The 24008-nt window shown below is 37.6% G+C and overlaps 2 long non-coding RNA genes across 2 annotated transcripts; both read right to left on the bottom strand.

The window, feature by feature from the left end:
• Positions 1 to 1174: 1174 nt before the first annotated feature.
• Positions 1175 to 5903, bottom strand: LOC128071630 (uncharacterized). The gene is made up of 3 exons (XR_008201924.1): positions 5851 to 5903; positions 4474 to 4549; positions 1175 to 3217 (listed from the first exon to the last, which is right to left on the bottom strand). It is a non-coding gene; the product is annotated as an uncharacterized LOC128071630 (long non-coding RNA).
• An 8180-nt stretch (positions 5904 to 14083) lies between these two features.
• LOC128092190 (uncharacterized) lies at positions 14084 to 23388 on the bottom strand. Its single transcript, XR_008211677.1, has 3 exons — positions 23353 to 23388; positions 15221 to 15262; positions 14084 to 14352 (listed from the first exon to the last, which is right to left on the bottom strand). It is a non-coding gene; the product is annotated as an uncharacterized LOC128092190 (long non-coding RNA).
• Between the last annotated feature and the right edge of the window lie 620 nt (positions 23389 to 24008).

Below are 24008 nucleotides of genomic sequence, written 5' to 3'. Positions count from 1 at the left end.
AGAAGTTTGAGTCTTGTATATCTCCCCTGCAGCTTGATCTGACTTTTCCTAGGGCCAGCAAGTACTGGGAGAATTCTCTGAAGAATTTAAAATCCAAAGGGAGGACTATGGAATAACCCATGTAAATGAATGACCTTCCTTATTTTCTGTGAGAAAGGTGCTGGAATGCATGTCGAAGGAGACAAGTTTCTATCCCTTTTAAAGCCCCTGACCTCAGTGGTATCTTGTGAAAAAGAGAATTGCAAGAATGCAGGAGAAGCTGTAGTCTGTCAGCTCTGCTTAGTTCTGTAGATGGAATTAAGTTACTAATTAGGGTGGGGAGCAGTAAGAGAAATCACATGCTCTTTTGCCCTGAAGATCTTAAAATTAAAAACACTTAAAAAGCTATCCTTAAAATTGTACTGAGAACTAATTAGCAGAGGCTACACAAGAGGAAATGCTCATTATTTTCATCTTTTGAAATATACTGATCCTCAGTATTTCAAGATTTTTTTCTAGTATTTAGGTGGAAAAAAATCATTAAAAACAAAGATACGAATACAAAGGTGGAATTTTTAGCATGACACATTCAATCTCTTGCTATAAATTATCAGTGCTTATTGCACAAGAACACCTACCAGTGGGGGAGAAAAATATATATATATATATATTTTTTTCAGCTGTAACAATTTAGTAAAAAAAAAAAATAGCCCTTGCAGTGGCTATACTAGTAATGTTGACAGGGAGTATGCATACAAGCTAAGTTATTACACATAGAAAAATGGGCAGTTATTTGTAGGACACCTGAATTCAGATTGCCACGGAAAAGAAGATAGTCTTAAAACAGCCCCTCTCTGTCATTTTTTCCCAGCTGTGTACTCAAAAGGGCTCTCTTATACCTAAACAGCTGTTCTTTCAATAGCAAAGCTGAATAAACAAAAGCCCAGAGGTCATTAATGAGACTCTTCCAGTCCGCTCCATGGCACCACAGCTGCCAGTGGTGAAGAGTGTTTGTGCTCAGCCACTTCAACTGATGTGGTCCATCCAGAAATCTCCAGATCTTCCTGAGGACATGGATAGATTCAGCCCTGGAGCAGGGTACTTTCAGCGCTCTGAACTGAGATGGACATCACCTGCCTTACTGTTTTCAGCGAAACAGAAGCAGAAGCAAGCTCCTGCTGATCAAACAGGAAGAACCCTGAGGAGAAGGCGTTTTCTAGCTGATCGGCTAAGAAGCATGAAGCAGAAATGTGGGCTTTGTCAGACTCTACATAAAGCATATTCTTCTGCTTGATGAAAGAAACTCAGTGCATGGAAAATTATTATTTAATGAACTCCCATTGTCATTCTCATTTGAAGTTGCTAATGAGGCTGAAGTCAATATTCTTCATCTACTCAGTAAAGAAAATTCTTCTTCTTGACAGTCTAAAATTGCCACTGGGTAGACACAAATTTGTGAGAAGAACTAAATGGTGTTTACTGTGGTAACTGATTATCTCCTGAAGAATCATGTGTTTTTCTCCAACAGTGGAGGATATAATTTAATTAGACTGTTATTTTAAATGTTCTGATTTTTCTTTAATGCATTAACTTATGGCCTGTGGCTGATAGAAAAGAAATTAACACTGACTCCTTTGACTGTGGAATGAATTGCAGCTTACAAGAGGAGAAAATTAATTATAAATGCCTGCTATTTAAGTTTTCCAGATTCAGATGATAAATGAAGCAATTATTACATGTCAAGTATATAAACAGTAATTCGTCAACATTTCAGCTTATTAATTCTAACATTTGCCATTCCATGTAACATATTTATCACATTTTATTGCTTGTTGATGAAAAATCTAGCATAGTTCTCTCAATTATCTTTACACAGCTGCATAATGAAGCAACAAAGTGGGGATGTATATCACAGCTCTGAATATCACAAAAAGGTTCTTATTTGTCTTAACTTCAGTCCTGAATGAAGCACTGAGGCCTCAATCAGACCCACTTGCAGGTGTTTGTCCTCATTTAAACAACCCAAACTCATTTCCAAGTTGTGCTGCTCTGGTTCTTGTTGCGTTTCAGACTTCATTTCTGCCTACAGCTATGTGCCCAAGTCCTGCTGACTCACCTTGCCTGGAAGCTCCTTCCTTCTCTTTTTCTAACCACATTTCTATGTCTTTTCTCATACTCTCTCTGTACCTGGAATGACCTAACAGCTGAGTGCTGGGGACTTGTAAACATTTTCACATTTCTTTCTGAAATCCTGGTGTTCTACTGTGCTCCTCACAGTTTCATCATCAGTGTGAGCAATTTATCTTATTGTGCCCTCTGATTCTCGTACATAATTGTCTGGGACACTCCAAACTTCACCTGAAGGCTGAAGAGACTCAAGACAGGTCATTACTGAGACATAAAGCTTTGTCGTAAATTATGTATTTATGGAGCAGTTGTAAAATCTTCCTCTTTTGCACTACAGCTTCAGTTCAGAGACTCTTCCAGTACTGAGTATCAAAATGTGGGAGCACAGCCATGTGGTTGGACAGATCACAGGTTGGACAATGTGAGTTTCACAACAGCTTTGTGCTGCCATGTGACATGTGATTAATCCCTTTATATCCTTGATTGAAATCCTGGACCAAATTACGTCAGTGGAAAAGGACCATGACTTTACACTTGAGATTTTTTATTTCTTAACAAGGTTAGCCAGACCAGGCTGTTGATAAATCAAGTGTGAGAAAAAGCAAACTCATGACTATCTCAAGATCCACATCGTGTTTTTGGGTAAAGGGAGTGCATTAACTAAAGGTTAAAAGGCTGCATAAAGTTCAGTGGACATTCAGGGATTATAGCACGTTGGCTACTGAAGCCAACTGTACAGGCTAGTTTTCTGGCAAGTGTGACTGGAAGAATTTGGATCTCATGACTTACAGCTAAAAATTAAAACTAAGAATCACAAAATAAATAAATAAATAATTAAATCCTTTTTTTGTGCTGAAAAGAATGAAAGATTATTTAACTGACCACATGTTTATTTCTCCATCATAAATGTTGCAGAAGGAAGCTCTCACTCAGCTGTTTTGTCTCCTTTTCAACTTGTGACCCAAGAAGCTTTTGCCCACAGATCTTAAACTTGTAATTTTATGTTTACTGAAGAAGTTGGTTTTTTTTTCATTCTTCCATTTGTCAAGGTCACTCTGGACATTAATTCTGTATTTTGAGCTGCTGATAGTTCCTTTCATTTCGATGCTGCCTGTGAATTTAAAATGCGTGCTGTCATTATCTAATTAATTGATACGAACTCTCAGCAATTCCAAGATAATCTGGCTTAATTCATCTGCCAGTGTGAAGTAAAAAAAGATAATTACAATTTTGGGAAAAACTAATGATTAAAGATTATATATAACCTTTTGAATTTACTTTGATGGGGTTTCTAAAAAGCTGAAAACAACAGGATAAAAACATTCTCAGAAAAGAGAAAATTTCTATTTTCCAGATGACAAAACCAGAATAATTTGAATGAAGAAAACTTTACATTTCATTTATAGCAGTTACTTTGGATTTTAAATACTACTACTAATAATAATATTACAGAATCTGTAGCAAAAATAACAAAGGTAATAAGCATATACCACTTCTAGAATTTAAATACCCAGAGGAAGGAAGGTTAAATAATACAATACACAAATCAGTTATTTCAGAGATGTTTGCTAGCATTTGAGTATCCTCTCAGATGGAGAAATTAGTTAGTATATATTGATTTTAAGGCTTACTTGGAAATGTATGGCTATGATGATGAAGCGTAAATTTGCTAGCCCTAAAGCTGCAACTACCTTGAAACCACTTAGCCCCAAACGCATGGCACATGCATTATGTAAAATAGAAATCTTCATAGAAACATACCTTACTGATGAGCACGTACCACAACACTAGACAGCAGAAGTCTTGCTCTACTTGGTTTATCTCCCTGAATGCTCTGGCTCTTTCAGAAGGTAACACATTATAAGCAATGGCACAAAAATTAACAAGTATTGCTCTGATGAATTCAGGAGCTGATCTACTTATGTTATTTGTATTCGATAGCCCTATATTTAATATGAAACAACCTGTTTAAAAGAGCTGGCACAATGTTGTCAGCATAGGATAAGTTGGCACTAGAGTCCAATCATGTTGCGTAAATGCAATGTTTGCATTAGTTATCCCAACATTTTAAGATTAGCATTTCATTTTAATTCTCAGTTTACCTGTGGTTTTTTTAAACAAAACAACTGATTTATCATATATGAGATATTAGCAGCCTCATACATAAGCACAAACTGAACAAATGACAAGTTGATATTGTTGAAAAAGCTGTGCAGGACTGCTATAAGGCCATAGTAGAGAATGCTATAGCTATATCTGACAGCACTCATTCCAAAATAAGTTATGAGATGATGAATCCAAATTATTAGTTGGCAATCACATTTCTTCTGTGTTTTCCACCACTGTGTTAGGGTCTGAAAAAATTACCTTTTTAATGACTGTCTCCTCCCTCCTCTTGCTGTTGTTCCAAGAACAGGTTGTAGATGTTCATGTAGGTGATGTTCTGTGAGAGAGAAGCAAGTTTTTACATTTTTCAGAATATAATAGATTTTTCTCACATTAACCTGCAATAGATATCGGGCTGTGCTATCTGTCACTATGTGACAAATAAGTAATAAGAATACGTGCATGTATATGAATTGTCATCATAAGATAACCAAGTGGCCAGGGATAATAAAAAATTGTGTGTCATTTGTTTCTCACACTCTTCCACATCTCTAAGAACATCACATAGACATTTTCTGAGATTATCATCTTGTTCTGAAGCATCTGACTTCGTTTCAGTTTCTTATTCTTTTCTGTAATAGTACTCATGTTCACTTTCTAACATTTTAATGAGAATTGAGACAGATGTGTTTCCTTCCACTGAAGAAAACTGAAGCCTTATTGTGGAGACATATATGACTCTACTAAATTTAACTTGCCTTGTCAATATTTGAGATGATTTGTTCTCTGTTGCTTTCTTATGAGTCACACTATAAGAAGAGAAGATCACATATTAAGGCAGTGCTTTCGATTGGTACCATCAATGGGTACCACAGGATAAAATAATGAACATGCCTTTATAGAAAGAGAGATGAGATTTTTACTGGAAAATGCAAACTGTGAGCTCTAACTGGGCTAGAAGTTAACTTTTATTTGGACAGCTGAAGTTGAAAACATTGGATTAATAAAGATATCCTGGGGACAACCCACTCCTGAATTTCCCCACTTTTAAGTGCAGAATATTGGAGTTGGCTTCCACTGCTGAATGTGCCAGCAAACCAAAGCTGAGGTATATACGGGCAGATACCACTGCCCCACACAGCATTTTGTCGTGTGGCAAAATGAGTAGCCAAATCCCAGAGCAGGACTCACCCTTGACTTTTGTCACAGAAAGATTCCTCTTGGGCAAAGGAGAGCAGTGGGGATGCTGCCAACACAGCAGTAGTGCAGAGCCAACATACAGCAGCCTCAGCACTCCAAAGCACCTAGAATAGCTCTGCAAACCTAGTAATGCTCTGCAACTAATTACAGTAGACACAGCACTACAGTAATGCAACCCTACTGCTTTCTGAAGCCTAGCAAGGACTCTGCATGAACCTACTGTGTTTGTTTGGTGTATCTGAATATGTCAGTCTCTAAAGAGATCTTTTCAAACTACACTCTGCTGGAGGCAACAGGCATCTCCCAGGAGAAGCAATAGAAATATTTTAATAATGACTGCATTATATTAAAAGAATCCTCACAGTAAGTAAAACAGAATTATTTTGCAATGGCTATACAGACTTTTACAAAGATAATTATATTATACAAAACTGATACCTTTAGCTGCAGTAAAGGGTCTCAGTATACTCTCCAAGCAGTCTCAGTAGAACTGCTAATATGAAAAGATAATCAAAAATTTAATAACAAAATCTAAGGCTGGTACTTAGCCAAATTGCTCTGATTTGGAGCTGGACAAAAGAAAGAAAGAAAATAATTCAAGATCTGAAGAGTACTGAAGGGAGACCACTTCAGAGAGTATGAGCATAAATCGACTCTATAACTAAATTAGGATGTACATGTTGTGCAGCTTCAACTCCCTCAAAATGCAAAGCCTGCCTTTTTTTGTAAGCCTTCCAGCAAAAACAATCCCAAAATAAAAATACATAAATCCACTCCAGTCTGGACTGCCTGCAGGGAAGTGAGGGACATAAAACATCCCAACAAGATATATTTATGGCATCTGGAGCAGGCTCAGTACAATGAGCTTCAGACCAAAGGCTGAATCACCATTTGCTCAGCCGCCCCCAGTGACAGCCAGCAGAGATGGAACATAGCAAACCTTTTACCTAGTGTTTGAACATCAGAAATGGCCTACATCTCTTTAGCAAAATTATGTTTTAATATATTGCAGTATGAACCAAAAAAACAATGACTACTAAAACTCAGCTGGGTCCTTAATTTTGGCCAGGACCTCTTGCATTAAGTTACAAGGGTAGGTCTCTTGTATACCTTTTGCTCACCATTATTATCGTAGAAGTAAAACAGATAGTGCTACAGTTTCAGAAGTTACTATATCATGGGCATTTAACAACCAGGACATAGCAACATTATTTATTGTTGTGTTTGGTTGAAAATACTTTGTAGTTTTATTTTGAGGACAGGTAAGGGAAGCACTCTGCTGCACTTTAAAAATGTTTGACACTTTTATCAACCTTAAAAAACAAAATCAGAATCTGTTTTCAGTGTGGACAAAATTAAAGACATTGCGTAAAACAAACATTTCATGCAAATATAGTTCGAGTGATTCTGACTTACAGATTTGCTCATAGATCATCAAGAGTTCATGGATCTTAATATGCTCTCTAGATTAAAAACAAACAGAAATCCTTCAAGTTAGACTAATGTTAAATATAAAAGAAATCTTAAATTCTAAATATGTTAAAACCTTGACAGTACTTGGTATAGAAGTCACATATCTTTTCCTTTAAATGAAGATAAAAAATGCTCTCTCTTTTGTTATTGTTCCTCCTAAATTCTTTACAATATCTGGATTGAAAAAATATCAATGAAATGTTTTTTCTGTCACAATTAAGCTGTTCATCAACATTTTACTTAGAATATCTGCAGAGAGGGAGAGTCAAAAAACACTTGGTGCTTTTTTTAAGATACTAAAGATGAGGATGTGAAAAATTGTTATCAGACTTTCATAATAGCGCGTTTATATTCATTCATTTTTCTTGGAAGCGTGAATGCGTGAGTGCAGTGCTGTCTCCACTGAAGTTAATAGAGCAGGAATTTGCTTTCTGACATGAATCTGGATGCATGTACAGTGGTATATCATATCCCTAAGAAATGTTTATTTCCGAAAGATGTAAAGAATGTTCTAAAGGTGCCTGGTTTTGCAATACGCTTAGGGAAAGCAACCTGCTTGTCCTTTGCCCTCCAGGCAAGACCTCCCCGTGTGAGCAGACAGCCAGTAGGCTGTGCCAAAGATGGCCAGAACCTGTGTCCGAACCTGGTGAGCTGTATCTTTCTGCCTGCGTGCCCTGAAAGTCCACATGGAAAGGATCTCTTTGCCTTTTGGAGAAGGGCAACTGCTCAGTTGTGTCATCTCTGAGCATACCTGCTTTTTCTATTTTTTGCTTCAACTGGCTGAAGCATGTAGCTGGGCCCTGCCCAGGAGATGCATCCCTGCAACGGGCAGCAGCGGGCCCCATCACACACAGGCCCTACTGCTCTCCCTTATGCAGTGAACATAACGCATAGTGATGTTTTCCAAAGATGTGCAATTTGTACAGAGTTGGACAGCTGCATAGTAAAGTCAAGACATGCAGCTGGAAAAGCAGTGGATAAGCCCAGAAGACTTTCCACTCTACCTCTGCAAGATTAGAGGGCAGCAGATTGAAATCAGGACTGCCTTTCTCTTCTGCTAACCTCAGTCCATGGAGGAGAGTGAACTGTATGTGCATAAGGGTCTATTTTCAGGGGTGCATATGTCAGGCACAAAACAGAGTGCAAATACATATAACACAGATCAGGTGAAGACTGTTCTATCTTCTGTGTAGGAAATTATTCCAGTAGTTGAAGATGAAACGCCCCATTTCTGAACACAAGATCAAGCTGGATGGGGCTCTGAGCACACTGATATAGCTGTAGGTGCCCCTATTTAATGCAGGTTGAACTAGGTGACCCTTAAAAGATCCTTTCAACTCAGATGATTATATGATTGTATGAAGAGAGACTTTTGTGCTTATAGTGTATGATCACCACCACCGTGATGAGATTTGGCAAAAAAGGGGAAGATTTTTCTCTGTGCCTGACATTATCTTTCATGTTTCTTCTGGTCCTAGCATTGCAAATCATTATGTCATCTAGACAGCAGTAGCTTAGCTGGCTAACAATTAGAAAAAATAGCTGTGAATACATGCAGCCTTTTTTTATTAGAAATTTTCACTGCAAATTATAATGAAAACAGTTTCTCGCATGCATTTCTCTTTGTGTTTTTCATCCTGTCTTATGTAGACAGAGTTCACAGTGGACAGCTTCAGATAATCAAACACTAGTAAAGAATTCAGCTTCATAAAGTATTTTGTCACAACACACATAACTGTGCATCTGTGCATGGGGAAATGCAGCTATTTCTGTCTTTGGTGCTAGCAAATATTCCAGTGGTGAGATACTGAAATCAGAGGCAGTTACTAAAGGCAGACATCACTGCTCAGCCAGGGCTGTGCATGCTGCTTTCACATGAACTAAATCTCACACCATTTTCTCCTCCGTGTTCTTCCCTTCCCGCACTAGATGGCACTGCGATGTATGGTATCAGAGACAAGCAGCTATTGATGTAATGTGAAAACAACACAAATGTCTGAAGAAAACTAAAATGACACTGGCAAAAATGCTTGCAAATGTTCTGGGGTTCTCAGTGATACCTTGCAAAAAGCATGTCTCATTTCCAGTCCGTGATTTTTCTGTCCTCTCCCCTATTGTAATGTTGAGATGACTGCATTAGAGGGCTGCTTTCTGAAAATAATGTGGAATTTTATTTCTGTAGCTGTCAACTTGCTCACCATTCAGAATGTGAACATATTTGCACGTATTTTGCAGAACGTGTTAATCAAACTACTTGGAAGTAACAACTGTATCTCAGATTTCATTTCCACCACTAGATCTAGCGCTATATTGGATTTAGATCAGGAAGACGAGCTTTGAAATCTCTATATATCAAAAATATTATTTGAGTTTCAGCAATTACGAACCTAGTAAATCTTGCACGATTTAGTGAGATGCTTTTTTCATTTGAAATTACTATTCTCCCCAGCTTCCTTAAAAATATATATGGCACAGCAGATGATGTTAGTTGGGATACAGTCTTCTTCAGTGTTACTGCAATGACAGCTTTGGGTCGGTAGCTGACATTAAAATGGAAGAAAAATGTTTTCCAGCACAATTCATTTAAGAGCCAAGGCCATGACAAAGTTGTTTAACAGTACAGTGATTACAAAAGAGAATTGACTTTCAGGGACTTTTTAAAGGAAGCTGGAAGCAATATAGAGGCAGAATGTCAAATCGGATAGCGACATGACTTTTTCAACTGGAAAATAAACTTCTCTGAAGATGTCAGCTCAATAATTCCTTTACACTAACTAAATGCAATGATATCAGCATCTCCAGAATCTGTAAGGCTGGTTTCTTCTATGTTGCTATGATACTGTATTATTATTTGATGCTATCTGATTTCTAACCAAGTAATGTAAGAATAACGGTCAAGAGTAAAAATGAATTATTCAAATCAAGAAAAGACTCCCATTCTAAACAACACTGTTTATCACACTGTTTCCCTAAGATAAGTGACCCTGCAAAACTGATATCCTTAAGCTTCATGTTTACTGTCTTTCAATTGCTCCAGAATCAGATATGGTTATTTTCAAGCTGTTCACTCATTCTAACTGTTATTTCTGCAAACTCATCTACAGCCCAGACTGATTTGTTGACTCTATTAAGCTAGGGAACACAAGATGTTAAAGGTCGTCATCACAATGAGGTCAGGTCAAGCTGTTGAGGTTAAATACGTTCACAGGAAGGAGCTAGCTAAATCATTCTCATAGGAGTGATGGAAGCATAATAGCCTCTATTTCTTCATCAGATGTAAAAATAAAGACAGCTGATATATTTTCACTAACATTTGTACTACCCAGCTGAATCTGTCCTGTTTGGTGCATTTCTAACCAGATGACTTTCCATCACTGGAGGCCAGGATGCCTATGAAATTCAGCATAAGAGCCCATGGACACTGAGCATTCCTGGCCTGAGTAAAGTCAGGGCACAGTGTGAGGCAGCCCAATGAGCTGCCATCTCTTTCTCTTCCACAGAGCCAGGACCATAGCAGCCCCAGCTTACCCCACAGATCCTTAGGATGTATTCAGCTGTTTCATGAAGGTTACCTACATCTCAAGAAAACCAGTGGAACTGCTTCAGGGCCGGGATACACATCAGCAAAATAACATTTGCTACTTCTCCAAAATGAAGTTGCCTACAGAATTGCAGTTCACAGGAGATTTTGAGCAGCTTCATTTGATTGGATGATATAAAATTAAATCAAATTTTGAAATGTAACTTGTCATATATTAGACAAGTTACGTTATGCTTGTCTGCGGTGAAGACATCTTTTACCATTACAAGAAAGCATGAATTAAAATGCCAGCAAATCGACAAGGTCAGAAGTGGGCATATTTTAGATTACTTGACCCAGTAAAAGTGAGCTCAAGTTCATGCTGCCTAAGACAAAAGCACAGAAGTATCTGAAGGGTAGGAGGAATAAATCTTATAATTCTCTGTTCTGTATTTAAATAGTCTTTCTTATTCCATGCTTCATCCCCTTATATTCTCTCACTCTCATAATTACCCATTTATCACCTCAAGAATTTGCAGTGTTTGATGGTCACGTGGCACTTTGCAAGATACACTGGCATAATTCTCTCAAGGGCTGCACACTGCATCTCTTATGATGGCACAGCACAACAGGGAGCTTTAGCAAACAAAAAACCACCACTATTCCATTGTATTCTGCACATGTATATTTCTTAGAGCTTATGCACAAGTGAATGGTTATTTTGTAATATGTTCATAATACTCTTTTTTATTAGCTCAGAAGTTTGCAGTGCAGATGTTTAGGTGCATATACATTATTCTATTCATATATTAATGTATTACAGATCATGCATTATTATACACTTAATTCACCTATAGGCGTGCTTTACATATCACAAAAGCAAAACAGAGAGGCAGAATTACATCTCTCTATCTGGCGTTCACACTTTTCTTGATGCGACCCAGGATACAGTTGGCCTTTTGGGCTGCAAGCAATGCAAGCTCATGTTGAGTCTTTTATCAACTAACACTCCCAAATCATTCTTGATGACTGTGTCTGATCTATTCTATCATATGAAGTATGCCTATAGGTGAATTTAAGAAGAAAAAAAAAAAAACTAACAGCTTTTGCAATGTAAGTTACTTTCCCCACCTTTCCCCAAAGAATAGTACAGATTGCTTACTTCAATATCTAAGTAATATTTCCACTACTGTGTGGCAAGATAATGAGGATTGGTGCATCAAGTTTGATGTCTGTTATACAGAAAACAAGAGGAGCTCTATCAGTGTAAAACGTCATTCAGAAACCGTGCAGGTATTCATTTCTGTGTGAACAAGGGATTTAATATGCCTCTGCAGAACCTGTGTATTTATTAAAACACCTGAGGCATATAAAATGCCTCAGATTCATAGCATCGAAAGCATATAGCTAAGAAGTTCCTGAAATGGATGCATGCCATAGAGAATCTGATCATTCCCAAGAATTTGAGGAAACTGTTTAGGAATACGGTTACCTGGTTGACAATCTTGACAGTACTCCCTATTTTCTTCACATTTCTGTAAATACCAGGTACCACAAACAGTGCAAATGTCTACAGATTCAAGCAGACTTCAGATGATTGTTAATGTTTGGTGTAGCTGCACCTGCAGTATATTTGATGTGATTTGTTTTACATCAAAATGAATTGGGGTAAAACTATTTTACCTGTCACACACTATACTAACAAATGGTTTAGCCAGTGTATGAAGTAATTCTAATTTTAAAGCTATAACTACCCCTAGTGAAATTTGAATTTATCTTTAAAAATATATCCAAATATACTGTGTTAAAATTATCTGCCCTTCCTTATGACAATCATGACAAGCAACCAGAATCTTTTGATGAACAAATTGGAACCGAACTTTTTTAGCAGCCCTACTGCAAGTTCATATGAGCAGCCATGCCACGTATGCTGCCAGTACTCTGTTCACTGAATTCAAAAGACATGAAAAACAATTAATAAACTTCAATTTAATTTGCTCCACTAATCTCTCCATCTAATTTTCAGTCTTAAGAGGCAGTAGTCAGGCTTTAATAGACAGACATCAGGTCCTGTTATGTAGAATGGGGCAACACTCGCATTATTTTTAACTTTAGTTTGTATGAAGATATGACATGCCTTCAGAATTACTTAATGAAAATCTTCACTTCTTCAATTGCAATGTAGATGTAACTGCAGCCATATAAGGAAATACAGACTTTAGCTGGGAGAGCGCTAGTGCTGTACCAATACTGAACTAAGAATGACAAACAGGAAGTAAACATACTTTAACACACACAGACTGTAAAGCGTGAGTGTTGTGTTCATACAAGCACAAATAATGCGCACAAACCATTTGCAGTTCTGTGACAATAATGCAAGACTTAACTAGCACATCAGAAATAAACTAAATGGCACTTCCAACATCCTGACCTACACTCTCTGTGATGAGTCCCAGACAGTGATGTTTGCAGTAAGCTATTAATTCAGCCAAGTTAAGGAATTTGTGGCAGGAATACACCTTCCTGTTCATTAACTTCTAAAATAATTAAATTATTTAGAGTAACTCCAAAACTGTTTCTGCCTTCTTGACTGGTAGTAAACAACAGTACTTCCTTCTTAACCATTTCTTCCAAGCTGAATTTGTATTGTTAGGTTGAAACAGAGCTTGGCCTGCCCTGACTTCCAGTCTTGATTTCTAGATTCATAACAGAAAAATTGGTACAGAACATTGTCTATTTATGCATGCATTTTCATATTTTTCTTTTTTATTATTATTATTAAGCAGCTAGGGAGTGGGTGATGGCTGTGCACCAGCCATATGCACCAAGCAAAACCCTTGAGAACTACTTCTCATTTGCAAGCTCTGCTTACCAACCATCAATTCTGCACACCACTGGCTATTCACAAAATATTAATATTTGTGGTTTCATTCATATATTTACTATCATTCAGTACTAAATGCTATTAGCTACCATGCTGTCTGCTCCAAGTTACTGCTAGTTTGAGAGATGGAGCAGGACATTGATTGGTTCACATATGTTTTGCAGGCTAAAGGCTTGAAAAATTGTGAGAAGAGAGTAATTGTTCACAACTCTCACACACACCCATCTTATTTTCTCTTCCAATCGTTCTTAGGTCATTTTTATGACAAAGAATTGCTTTAGCACTTTTTGTATTACAAATTCTCTGATCTTGAATTTCCCTGTGGATATCTCATGTTTCTGCTTGTCTGCAATATTTCTACTTTTCTACTTTCCTTCCAAAGGTCTCCCCATTCTTTCCTGCTTGTTTTGATTTTTTTCTTTTGAATGCCAGAAGAAAAGAACTTCTTCATTCACTCTGAGAAAGACAAATGCAGACAGCATTACTCTGAGTATTAACTAAAGTGAAAAAGAAGTTAAAAAATAAAAAGGAAGCCTGAAGAGAGAGTGTGAAGCAGAGAAGGGGAGATAAAAAGAATTTACAGCAGGCAATTGGTAATGTGTATATATGTATGTATATATATATATATATATATATATATATATATATATATTATATATATAAGGAAATTTGGACAGAAGACTTATGGCATTATTTTGGCTCTGGCTTAAAATACTCCTACAGGTACTGTGACTACTTCAGCTAATATCATTTTCCTCATCACCACTATTATAAGATCTAAGCAGCTGAGCTGAGATCAAATATCATTTGTTGTCCCATCTCCCAGCTTTGCACTAGCAGATTGAAGGAAAGTGCAGAGAACTTACCACCCTTATCCCAATCTTCCTTTCATTTCTCTGAGGCAAATACCTTTTCCTCTGATGCTATTTCATGCTCTTTCGTACCCAGTTCCCTTGCTCCTTTAAATCTCCATTTTCCAAGGCTCTTCCAGTTTTGTACTGATGTATCGTGGAACCCGGATTTACTTCCAGATCTTTCCAGATTCATTTGTTTATCTTAGGACCTGAACAAAAAATAAATCAATTCAGCCAGAGAAAGAAATTCTTGTCAGTTTCTCTCCCATGTACAAATACCATTGCTCATCCTGCTGGGTAACATCCATACTGTAAAGATGGACACAGCTCAGGTGCAGCTGCATTATCAGTCTATAAGCTCAGGTCTGGTGCATCTGTTTCACCTGATGTTCTGCCCTTTTGGAGTGCTTCTAGAACCATGAGGTAGCTGGCCTTGCTGGACTCACACTCCCATTTAGGCTAAAGTCATCAGCTTCTGGTAATTCAGAACAATTTTGAATTATTGACTCCTTCACTTCTTTCAGAAAATGCCAGAGGATTCTGAAGGCAGCAGTTTCTCGTAGCTGTATGAGGACCCCTATTGAGTATAGGGTAGAAAAAGAAGGTATTGTCTCTTCCAGCAGCAAATATTTCTGCTTGAGGAACCTGACCGTATGAGCAGGGGTCAGAACAGAGGTGTCACAAGCCGCAATGCTAGTATAAAACAGGATTACTGGACTGCCAGAGTATGGTCTTAGGTTAAACCTTACCCTGACCTTGTCAAGGTCTCAGACATGATATTATCTTCATCCTCACAGGAGAACCCATATGTCTAATGGTTTTATCTGTTTTGTTGTTGTTTTTTTTTTTTTTTTTTTTTTTTTTTTTTTTTTTTTTTTTTTTTTTAAATGAGTAACTGCAACATTTTTAAACCTGAAACGATGCACAGTATCTAAGCAGCTGAGCACATCTGAAGCTGTCCCTAATGTCTTGCTAAATACATACTAGTACAAATTAGCAGTGCTTGCTTCTCAGGAACAATCTTGTAGAAAAATTCAACTCTGATATTGCTCTGCTGTCAGAGAAGGGAGCACATACCAGAGAACTCATTGCTTGATCCATGCTGTCAAACATTCACTCCTGAAAAGAGACATAAATAATGTAAAAATTGACCCTCCTCTGGGAACATTTCTTGACTCATTGAAGTATCTATCATGCCTGCCTTCTTTTCCTTCCTTTCCCTGTAAGAATTCTGAATTAGATGTCCACTGTAATATTTCTGTGAGTTCTTTGTGAAATCAGTTGCTGTACTGGGAGGATATTTTCTAAGTCTCATATGCAAATTATGGCCAGAGACCTTATGCAGTATCACATACAATAATGAAAGTAAATTGATAAATTCATTAAGTTAATCCTACCAAAACTTAATATGTGAATACATCCACTGGACCAAGAAGCCTACGGTATTAGTGGTGAGCACATATAGACAGTTTAATACTCAAGAGGAAGCAAAAAACAAACCCTAATTTGAAAGGAATATTTGATAAAGGAAATCAGTGTTGGGTTTTAAGACAGGTACCATATACACATTTTACTGCAAAAAAGCGTTTCCTCAAAAACAACAGATAAAAGATGGGAGCTGCATAAAACTCCCATCAGCTCAGTCAGCACATATTCAATATAACACATATTCAAATAAGTTCTGTAGTGGGCTTCCAATTGTGATGATTTTTTTCTTGCAAGAATTCATCATAGAAAAGCAGTTGGACTTCTTAAAGTAGTAATTCTGAAGGCAGAAAGAGAGAGAGGAAAAAAAAAAGACTACTAAATAAGAAAATAACAGTTAGAAGGTAACGATGTAGAAGGTAACAATGGAAAGGAATGTCTATATGAAGGCAGGAAAGAAGGCAGTGGAAACAATCACAATACATAGAGGTTACTTTTATTAGATTACAAACAGACATGTATTTGTTTCAATTCTGTGAGACAATTGCAAGAGTTAAAATGCAAAATGCATGACAGATCATATCCAGCTGTGGCGAGAACTTTCAGGCCCAGGGGGAAATTGTCCCTCAGATATATTCAGTTGTCTTTATCAGATGGTGACATATGCAGTTACCATCCACTTAATCATTTAAGTAGCCTTTGCAATAAGCAATTTACAGCACACCATAGAATCACCCTTATAGGAGTGTTTTGATTTTTTCTGAGCTTTCAGAATCTCTCACACTTGTTCTGCAAAAGTGACTCTCCTATTTAGAAAAATCCTTTAAATAGAGATTGTAGTAGCGATAAATGTGTTCTGTTTTCTAATTATTTTTTTTAAAGTCACATAGGGGCTATTTAGCACAATATCATAATACACAAAATTGGGCATCTCTAGATATTCTTCATTACATATGTAGACCACAAAAATGGTCTAAAATAGGTCAGATACTGGCACCTTTTATCAATGTTAACAAAGAGAATAGAGATTAAACATTCAAAACGTCTCTATCTGTTTACAGACATCTCCCACTCCTGATTCTCTATTGACCATGTCTTTCCTAAGTGAAATACTGCTGTTTTCTGTATCCTACAATTTCTCTCTGTTATCTAGATAAATAATATGCATTTTTGAACAAGAGTTGTATTTATCCTTGCCATCCAATAAAATGGGGTACAGTTTTCGAGGCAACACTGTAATATAAACCATACATGTGCTATAAAAGAAATTCAAAAAATGTGCACTATCAACTGCAGGTTGGAACACAAGAGTTACATTAGGTAGTAGGCGGGTAGAGTCCCACAGAGTCCCACAGAGTCCCACAGAGTCCCACAGAGTCCCACAGAGTCCCACAGAGTCCCACAGAGTCCCACAGAGTCCCACAGAGTCCCACAGAGTCCCACGGGTTGGAAGGGACCTCCAGAGATTGAGTCCAACCCCCCTGCCAAAGCAGGTTCCCTACAGCAGGTCGCACAGGTAGGCATCCAGGCAGGTCTTGAACATCTCCAGAGAAGGAGACTCCACCACCTCCCTGGGCAGCCTGTTCCAGTGCTCCGTCACCTCACCGTAAAGAAGTTCTTGCGCACATTTGTGCAGAACTTCCTATGCTGCAGTTTCCAGCTGTTTCCCCTTGTCCTGTCTCCACTCACCACCGAAAAGAGTCTGGCCTCACCATTCTGCCCCCCACACCTTAGATATTTATAGACCTGGATCAGGTCTCCTCTCAGTCTCCTTTTCTCAAGGCTGAACAGACCCAGATCACTCAGCCTTTCCTCATAGGAGAGATGCTCCAGGCCCTTCACCATCTTCATGGCCCTCCGCTGGACTCCTTCCAAGAGATCCCTGTCTTTTTTGTACTGGGGAGCCCAGAACTGGACGCAGTACTCCAGATGAGGCCTTACCAGGGCAGAGTAGAGGGGGAGGATCACCTCCCTCGACCTGCTGGCCATGCTCTTTTTAATGCACCCCAGTAAGCCATTGGCCTTTTTGACCACAAGGGCACACTGCTGGCTCATGGCCAACCTGTCATCCACCAGGCCACCCAGGTCCCTTTCTGCAGAGCTCCCCTCCAGCAGGTAGGAGGGGACCTTGCTTACATAAATCAAAATTGCAAATGTCAGGGTGAGGCAGCCTTTTGGATTTGTAATTCTGTTTCCAAAATGCTGCTTGGAGCATGCTTGGAGACATAACTGGCAAATAAGGATTCAGTAACTCCCTTCTAACTCATATCTCCAGTTTAGTGCTCTGACAAACTTTTATAATTTCTTCTGGCACTTCTTTCTCTACATGGAGTTGTTATAGTTCTTGTCATTCACTCTTCTTCATCCTTTTTCTTGCACTTTTCCTCTCGAAGTTGTCCCTGAAAATTTAGATTAACACTTTCCTGCAAAGAAGTCACCCTCAAAGCTTGAGCGGTGGCTTCAGTGGACACACCTAACTTTTTCAGTGCTTCAATAGCTAATTCTCCATCTTGGCAGCAAACAAGGAAGGTGATAGCTATAATGAAATTAGCTTTAGGAAAACAGTTGATGTCGGGCAAGACAAGAAGGCAGTCTTGTAGTAAAAAAAAAAAAAAAAAAAAAAAAAAAAAAAAAAAACTCTCCTGCAGCTTTCTGACTTAATACTTTTAATGTTTCACTATAAGTTAAAGGAAAAGCTCCAAAAAAACCTAACAGGTACAAATAAACTGGAAAAGTGCACATTGTGCATTATGTGTATGTAAAACAGAATCTTACTTCATACATAGGGAAGATAGAATGCATTGTGCCCATAGGGTAAATTTAAAGCTCTGATTAGGCAAAAAACATCTTTCACTAAGCCAACCATCCATTGCCTTGCTTCTAGTAAATCCTTCTTTTGGAAAAAAAAATCATATAAGATATCCTCATACACAGTGAATTTGTGTGGATTCACTAAGGCTAGTGCTTGAACTGTTGAATTCCATGTGGAATTTAAAACATGTCAGCCCTTTCTGCCCGCAGGGCAATGGAAAGGAATCTGTCCACAGAAATAAAATAATTTCTGTGCAATGTGGTTTAAATATTCCACTCTTCTCCCCTACTATAAAAGCTAATGTTAAGCACTACAAGATGAAAATCAGAAACAGTTCAGACATTGCTTTTGGCTTCGCTGACTTACTGTTATCTTCCAAATCCATGCAAATTACTAAAACACAAAAAGTATTCAAGATTCTCTTGACTTATTCATAACAGATAAGAGATACCAGATATACACAAGCTGTCTTCATTTCTGAAGGAACTAGAGATCCTCAGGAAAGAATTTTCCACAGAGATTTTCAGTCTTTATCATTTTTTGTTGAATTTCTAGTGAAGGTCATGTTTGAAAGTAACTGTTAATTTACCTGAAATTTTCAAGTTAACTGTGTTTTCATTCTATTACAATGCTCCAGAAAAATTATATATATATAAATATGAAATCTTCTACCAAAATCTGTATGATCAAGGTCTGATAGGATCTGTGGAGTTTTACTTGTGCAAATCAAGCCTTGCAGAATTACAGGGGAAAAAATACCCACCATAAATTAATAGAATAAAAATTTATGTATCTTTGCTTTAATGATTGCTGAAGTCATCCTGGTATTGAACTTAGGTATGCCCATATACAGCGATTTTTCCAGCTACCATTTATGACCAATTAGAGATCAATGACTATTAGGAATCATCAGTCTGTCTAAGGTTCTCTGAAAGCTCGAATGCTATACAATCTGCAAGTAAACATTTCCAGTAAATTTGAGAAATTGTTATGTTATGACAACCTGTCAGGGAACTCAGCACCATGCAACCGTTTGCTTACTCCTTCCTTTTCCATTCCCAATCCCATTGTTATGGGGGAGAGAATAAGGGAAAAAATAAATAGAACTGATAAGTTGAGATTTACAAAACAAGCGATGCACAGTTCAATTGCTCACAACCTGCTCACCAATGGTCAGACAGTCCCCAAGCAGTAGTTGCACCACATAAGCCAAGTCCCCTTAGTTTTATAGTTTCTTCACGTGACATCGCATGGTATGGTATATACCCTTGGCCAGTTTAAGTCAGCTGTTCTGGTTCTGTCTCCTCCCAGCTCGTTGTGCCCCCTTCACTGGCAGGGCAGTACATGAAGCTGAGAAACTGAGAGTCCTTGGCTCTGTACAGCACTCCAAAACAACTGAAACACTGGTGATTTGTCAACATTGTTTTTCTCCTAAAGTCAAAAACCATACTATCACACCAGTCACTGTGGAGAAAATCAATTCCATCCCAGCTGAAACCAGCAGATTTCAAACTCTGATTGAGGATATTTCTTACAACATCACCTAATCAAAATAGAAGTAAAGGTAGAAGCAAAATTCAGCAACATACCCTTGCAGCTCTTAACAATGGTGCATTGCACTAAAAACAATTATTTCTGGTATTTCCTGTGCAGGAGGCAATTCTCTACTGCTTTTCCTCTATCCCTTTCTCAATCCAGAAAAAGCTCTTAGACAGGACACTTGCCTCAGCAAAGAGGCCCGAAAAGAGATATAGCTAAAAACATTATGTATAGTATGGGTATTTCTGACCCATGAGCTCAAAGAATGTATCGTAACTCTTCAAATGAAGAGTCTTATAGTGCCTATATCAACCATTTGCAATACAACTTATGAGTTATACTTTTTTTAAGCTCTATATTTTTATCTCATCTAGAAAGTTCACGGAGATACAAATGTACATGCATACATTTATTTGTTCAGAATGAATGCAATGAAAATAATATTAAACTTTGATTACAGTGGGAGTACAGTGCTACTGTGGTATTATCCGTGCAAAATTTTCCCTATTTATTTTCAAAATGTTACCATCTTTCAAAGCAGAAGTCAAAAGAAGAGAAACTACAGTGTTCCTACCGACATATATTAGTTTTTTAAGCCTCAGATGAGGAAAATGAGTAATTGATCTTAATGGAAAGCTTTCAGTTGTTCAGCGTTAGCAGTGGTTCCACATATTAGAAGTAACTTTAGGGATAATTCTATTCCTGCTCAATAATTTTATAAAATTACTTGATTGCATTCTAGTCACTTCTGTCTCTGCTATAGTATTTTGTTTACTGAGCCATTTAAATTTTATGGAATCACAGGAAAATTCAGACAGGAAGGTTGCCAGTCCAACTCCCTGTCCAAAGCAGAACCAGCCCTGGTTCCAGCACAGTCTGCTCAGGGTCTGATACATTCAGGATTTAAAATTCTCTGAGGACATAGACAGCACAGCCTCTAAGGGTGATCTGCTCCAATGCCTCACTGTCCTCATGGGAAAAGTGCCTCTCATTATACTTAGCCTGAACCACTCTTCTGTATGCCCATAAATGGCCAGCCTGGTAAGGAAAGCTTTAAACATAACATAAATTGACAAGAATATTTTAGATACTGAATCTGAGGTGGTGTTAACACATTCCCTAGCTTCTCTAGCTTTAAGAAAGTATGGAACTCATTTTTCCTATGTATATATGGCATGACTAAGTTAAATGATCAGCCTCAGCTAATCTACAGTGCATGTACTGTGATGGGCTTAAGTCACTTAAAGACAAGCGGGACTCAGGAAAGAGCTCTTGGACAGTCATAAAATATCCATTTAATGGTGGTGATGATAAGAAAGGCCAAAAAAATAACATATTATAATTACAGTAGAACTTGAAAATTAGACATAATTCTATTGCTGTCTATACAGTTCATGCATATTATTGTCATTCATGCACTTAGTACATGCAGTTCTGATCATTCAATCTAAAAACCATCTACTAGGGAAAAAACAACAAAACATGGTTAGTATTGCTTGGAAAATATATGAACAGGGATGAAATCTATAAAATCAGGGTGATAAAGAGAAAGTGGAAGGAAACTATCATTCACTGTTTCTCAGAAAAACATGAAAAATATTCTTGAAATGTCAACAACTTAAAGCTGTGGGTTTTTTTTTTTTTTCATTTAATGAGTGTAAGTAATAGAACACATCAGTATAGCAGAGATCAAAAATATGAATGAGTTCCAAAATATCTAGAACAAAACTACAAAGATATTTAACAGAAATGTGAAATGCTTCACTGAAATATTAAATGCTGATTTAGGATACAATTAAACTACTGATTACTGGAAGATGGGAGGTTATGCTAGGGAAAGAATCACTGTATTTGTCATCTTTCCCCTAATAATCCTTTATCAGCCATTAACAGAGACAAGGTGAAGTATGTGAACTCATCTGAGCATATTTTTACATTCTTGCTGTATATTTTTCCAGGATACCTATTTATCAGTAGAACTGCAGGACAAAATACACTTATGTAGAAAAATGCCTGACTTATTTCAACCTTGCTTTCCTCCATAATTCATTCACAATTTGTCTTGATGTCTTCCACCAAACTCTACAGTGATGTCAACAAAACTGTAGAAACCCATGAGCAGAGTGTGATGTGTGCATTTGTTGGTGCCAGAATAATAGTTAAAGTCTGCTTCTGGTATTGCTCGTGACACTCAAAAGTGAAAAAATATACCACATTTGTTTTACTGATATGCTTCATGCTGCTGCAAGGAGACTTGCTAAAGTAGTATTGCTCAACATCTCTTCACATCATTTTGAAACAGCATGCACTTCTGGAGTCTACTGCCATTTGCAAACATTTGTTTCCAACTACACCCTACCTTCAACCTATGTGGAATGAAGTACTGACTCACATAGTCAAGACCATTCTACACGAAACACCATATTCTAACTTCCCTGGAAGTACTATTTCATAAGGAATCTATCACCTACGGTGAAATAATCTTTGAACAAGATTTGTATATACTAAAAGGAAAATTCATAACTTTCCTTCATTGTAATCTCCTTTGTGACAGACATTCATATTCAGTATTCACAGAACCATAGAGTCATTAAAGTTGGAAAGACCACTAAGATCATCTTGTCCCACCATCAACCCACTACCACCACTAATCCATGTCACTCAATGCAAAATCTACTGTTTTCATGAAAGCCTCCAGAGGCAATGACTCAGCCAGCTCCCTGGGCAGCCTGTTCCAGCACATTACCACTCTTTCTGAGAAGAAATCTTTCCTAATAGCCAAACAACCTCTCCTGGCACAACTTAATGCCATTATCTCCTGTCCTAAATATTGCTAAGATTTTGTACATCCTGTTTTTTCCTGCATGCCCCAAGCATTTCATGTTCAACTCCTGGTTGCCCAAAGCACAGAATTATAATTCTATAGCCTACACTCTACTATCCATTTTACATTTATATAATGTACTCTTTAACTCCTCTGGAAACTATTGAGAAGTACATATAGTAGCCTGTATTTTCAATCCTTTAGCTATAAACATCATTTCTTCTCTACATCAGAAATGAAAATCCTTAATTTTGGAGTCAAGACATCATCATCTCTAAGGCATATATTCTTATTATAAAATACTTTGTAGAAAATTCAGAGAACATAGAGAAAGCACCCAAGGAAAAAGGGCTACAGTTATGAGCTAAAACCTGTGGGAAATAAGTCTAAGGACTTTCTCCTGTTTTTGTTTTTTTTTTTTTTCTTTTTTTTTATAACTGGCTTGAATTATTGCAGCAAAGACTGTCCAAATGGAAATTATAGTACATTGGGATTCCTGCTTGTAGTAGTGTATAATCAATGGATATCAAGATGTTACAATCACAAAATAAACAAGAGAGTTAGGTGAAGTGGACATTGATAACAAGAGAGAATAAATGGAAGGCTTACCCTTATGCTGGGCTCACCACAAAACACCAGAAAGAGGAATCTCCAGACAAAATCCTTCCCCACTGGTAGCCAGCTCTTCAATAGGTCTAGGAGAGGTGCAGCCAGGCTCCACCCCTTCCAGCAGCACAGGTGAATTGCCTTCAGCTGTGCTCCTGTGGCTGAATCATGGCTCGCCTCAGGTGATCAATCAGAGGTTCAGGCCATGACTCAGCAGTTCCCATACAAGTAGATTTTTGACTTTCAATGGATGTATGTGCCTTTTATGTCCTCCTTGATGTGTATTTTAAGTAGTATGCATGAGCTGAAAATTGCAACAATTTTTTGCCCCTGCAGGAATCATGTTTGCTTGGCTTTTTTTACTATGTTGATGTATCCAAAAGTGGTCTTACTGCAGGCTAATGAAATAAAGGTAAACATATGAATTGAGTAATAAGAAAAAATATACATTGTAAAAACTGAAAGAGGAGAACATAATTTGTCAGTCTGTATGCTGTTATGAGAATAGCTGGTGTTGGTATGTTTATTATGGAGATATTTTTTAAGACTGATAACAAAGTTGGAGAAGTTTAGCAGGCTAGGTCAAAACTATATTTCTATTCATGTATGTTGTGGCTTAACACAATGGAAAGATCACGATAGGTAGTTAAACATCATAC

This window comes from Tympanuchus pallidicinctus, unplaced genomic scaffold (assembly GCF_026119805.1).
Source record: "Tympanuchus pallidicinctus isolate F22 unplaced genomic scaffold, pur_lepc_1.0 scaffold6, whole genome shotgun sequence".
In the NCBI taxonomy this organism is placed as follows: Eukaryota; Metazoa; Chordata; class Aves; order Galliformes; family Phasianidae; genus Tympanuchus; species Tympanuchus pallidicinctus.
This window is presented reverse-complemented; position numbering and strand designations above follow the sequence as displayed.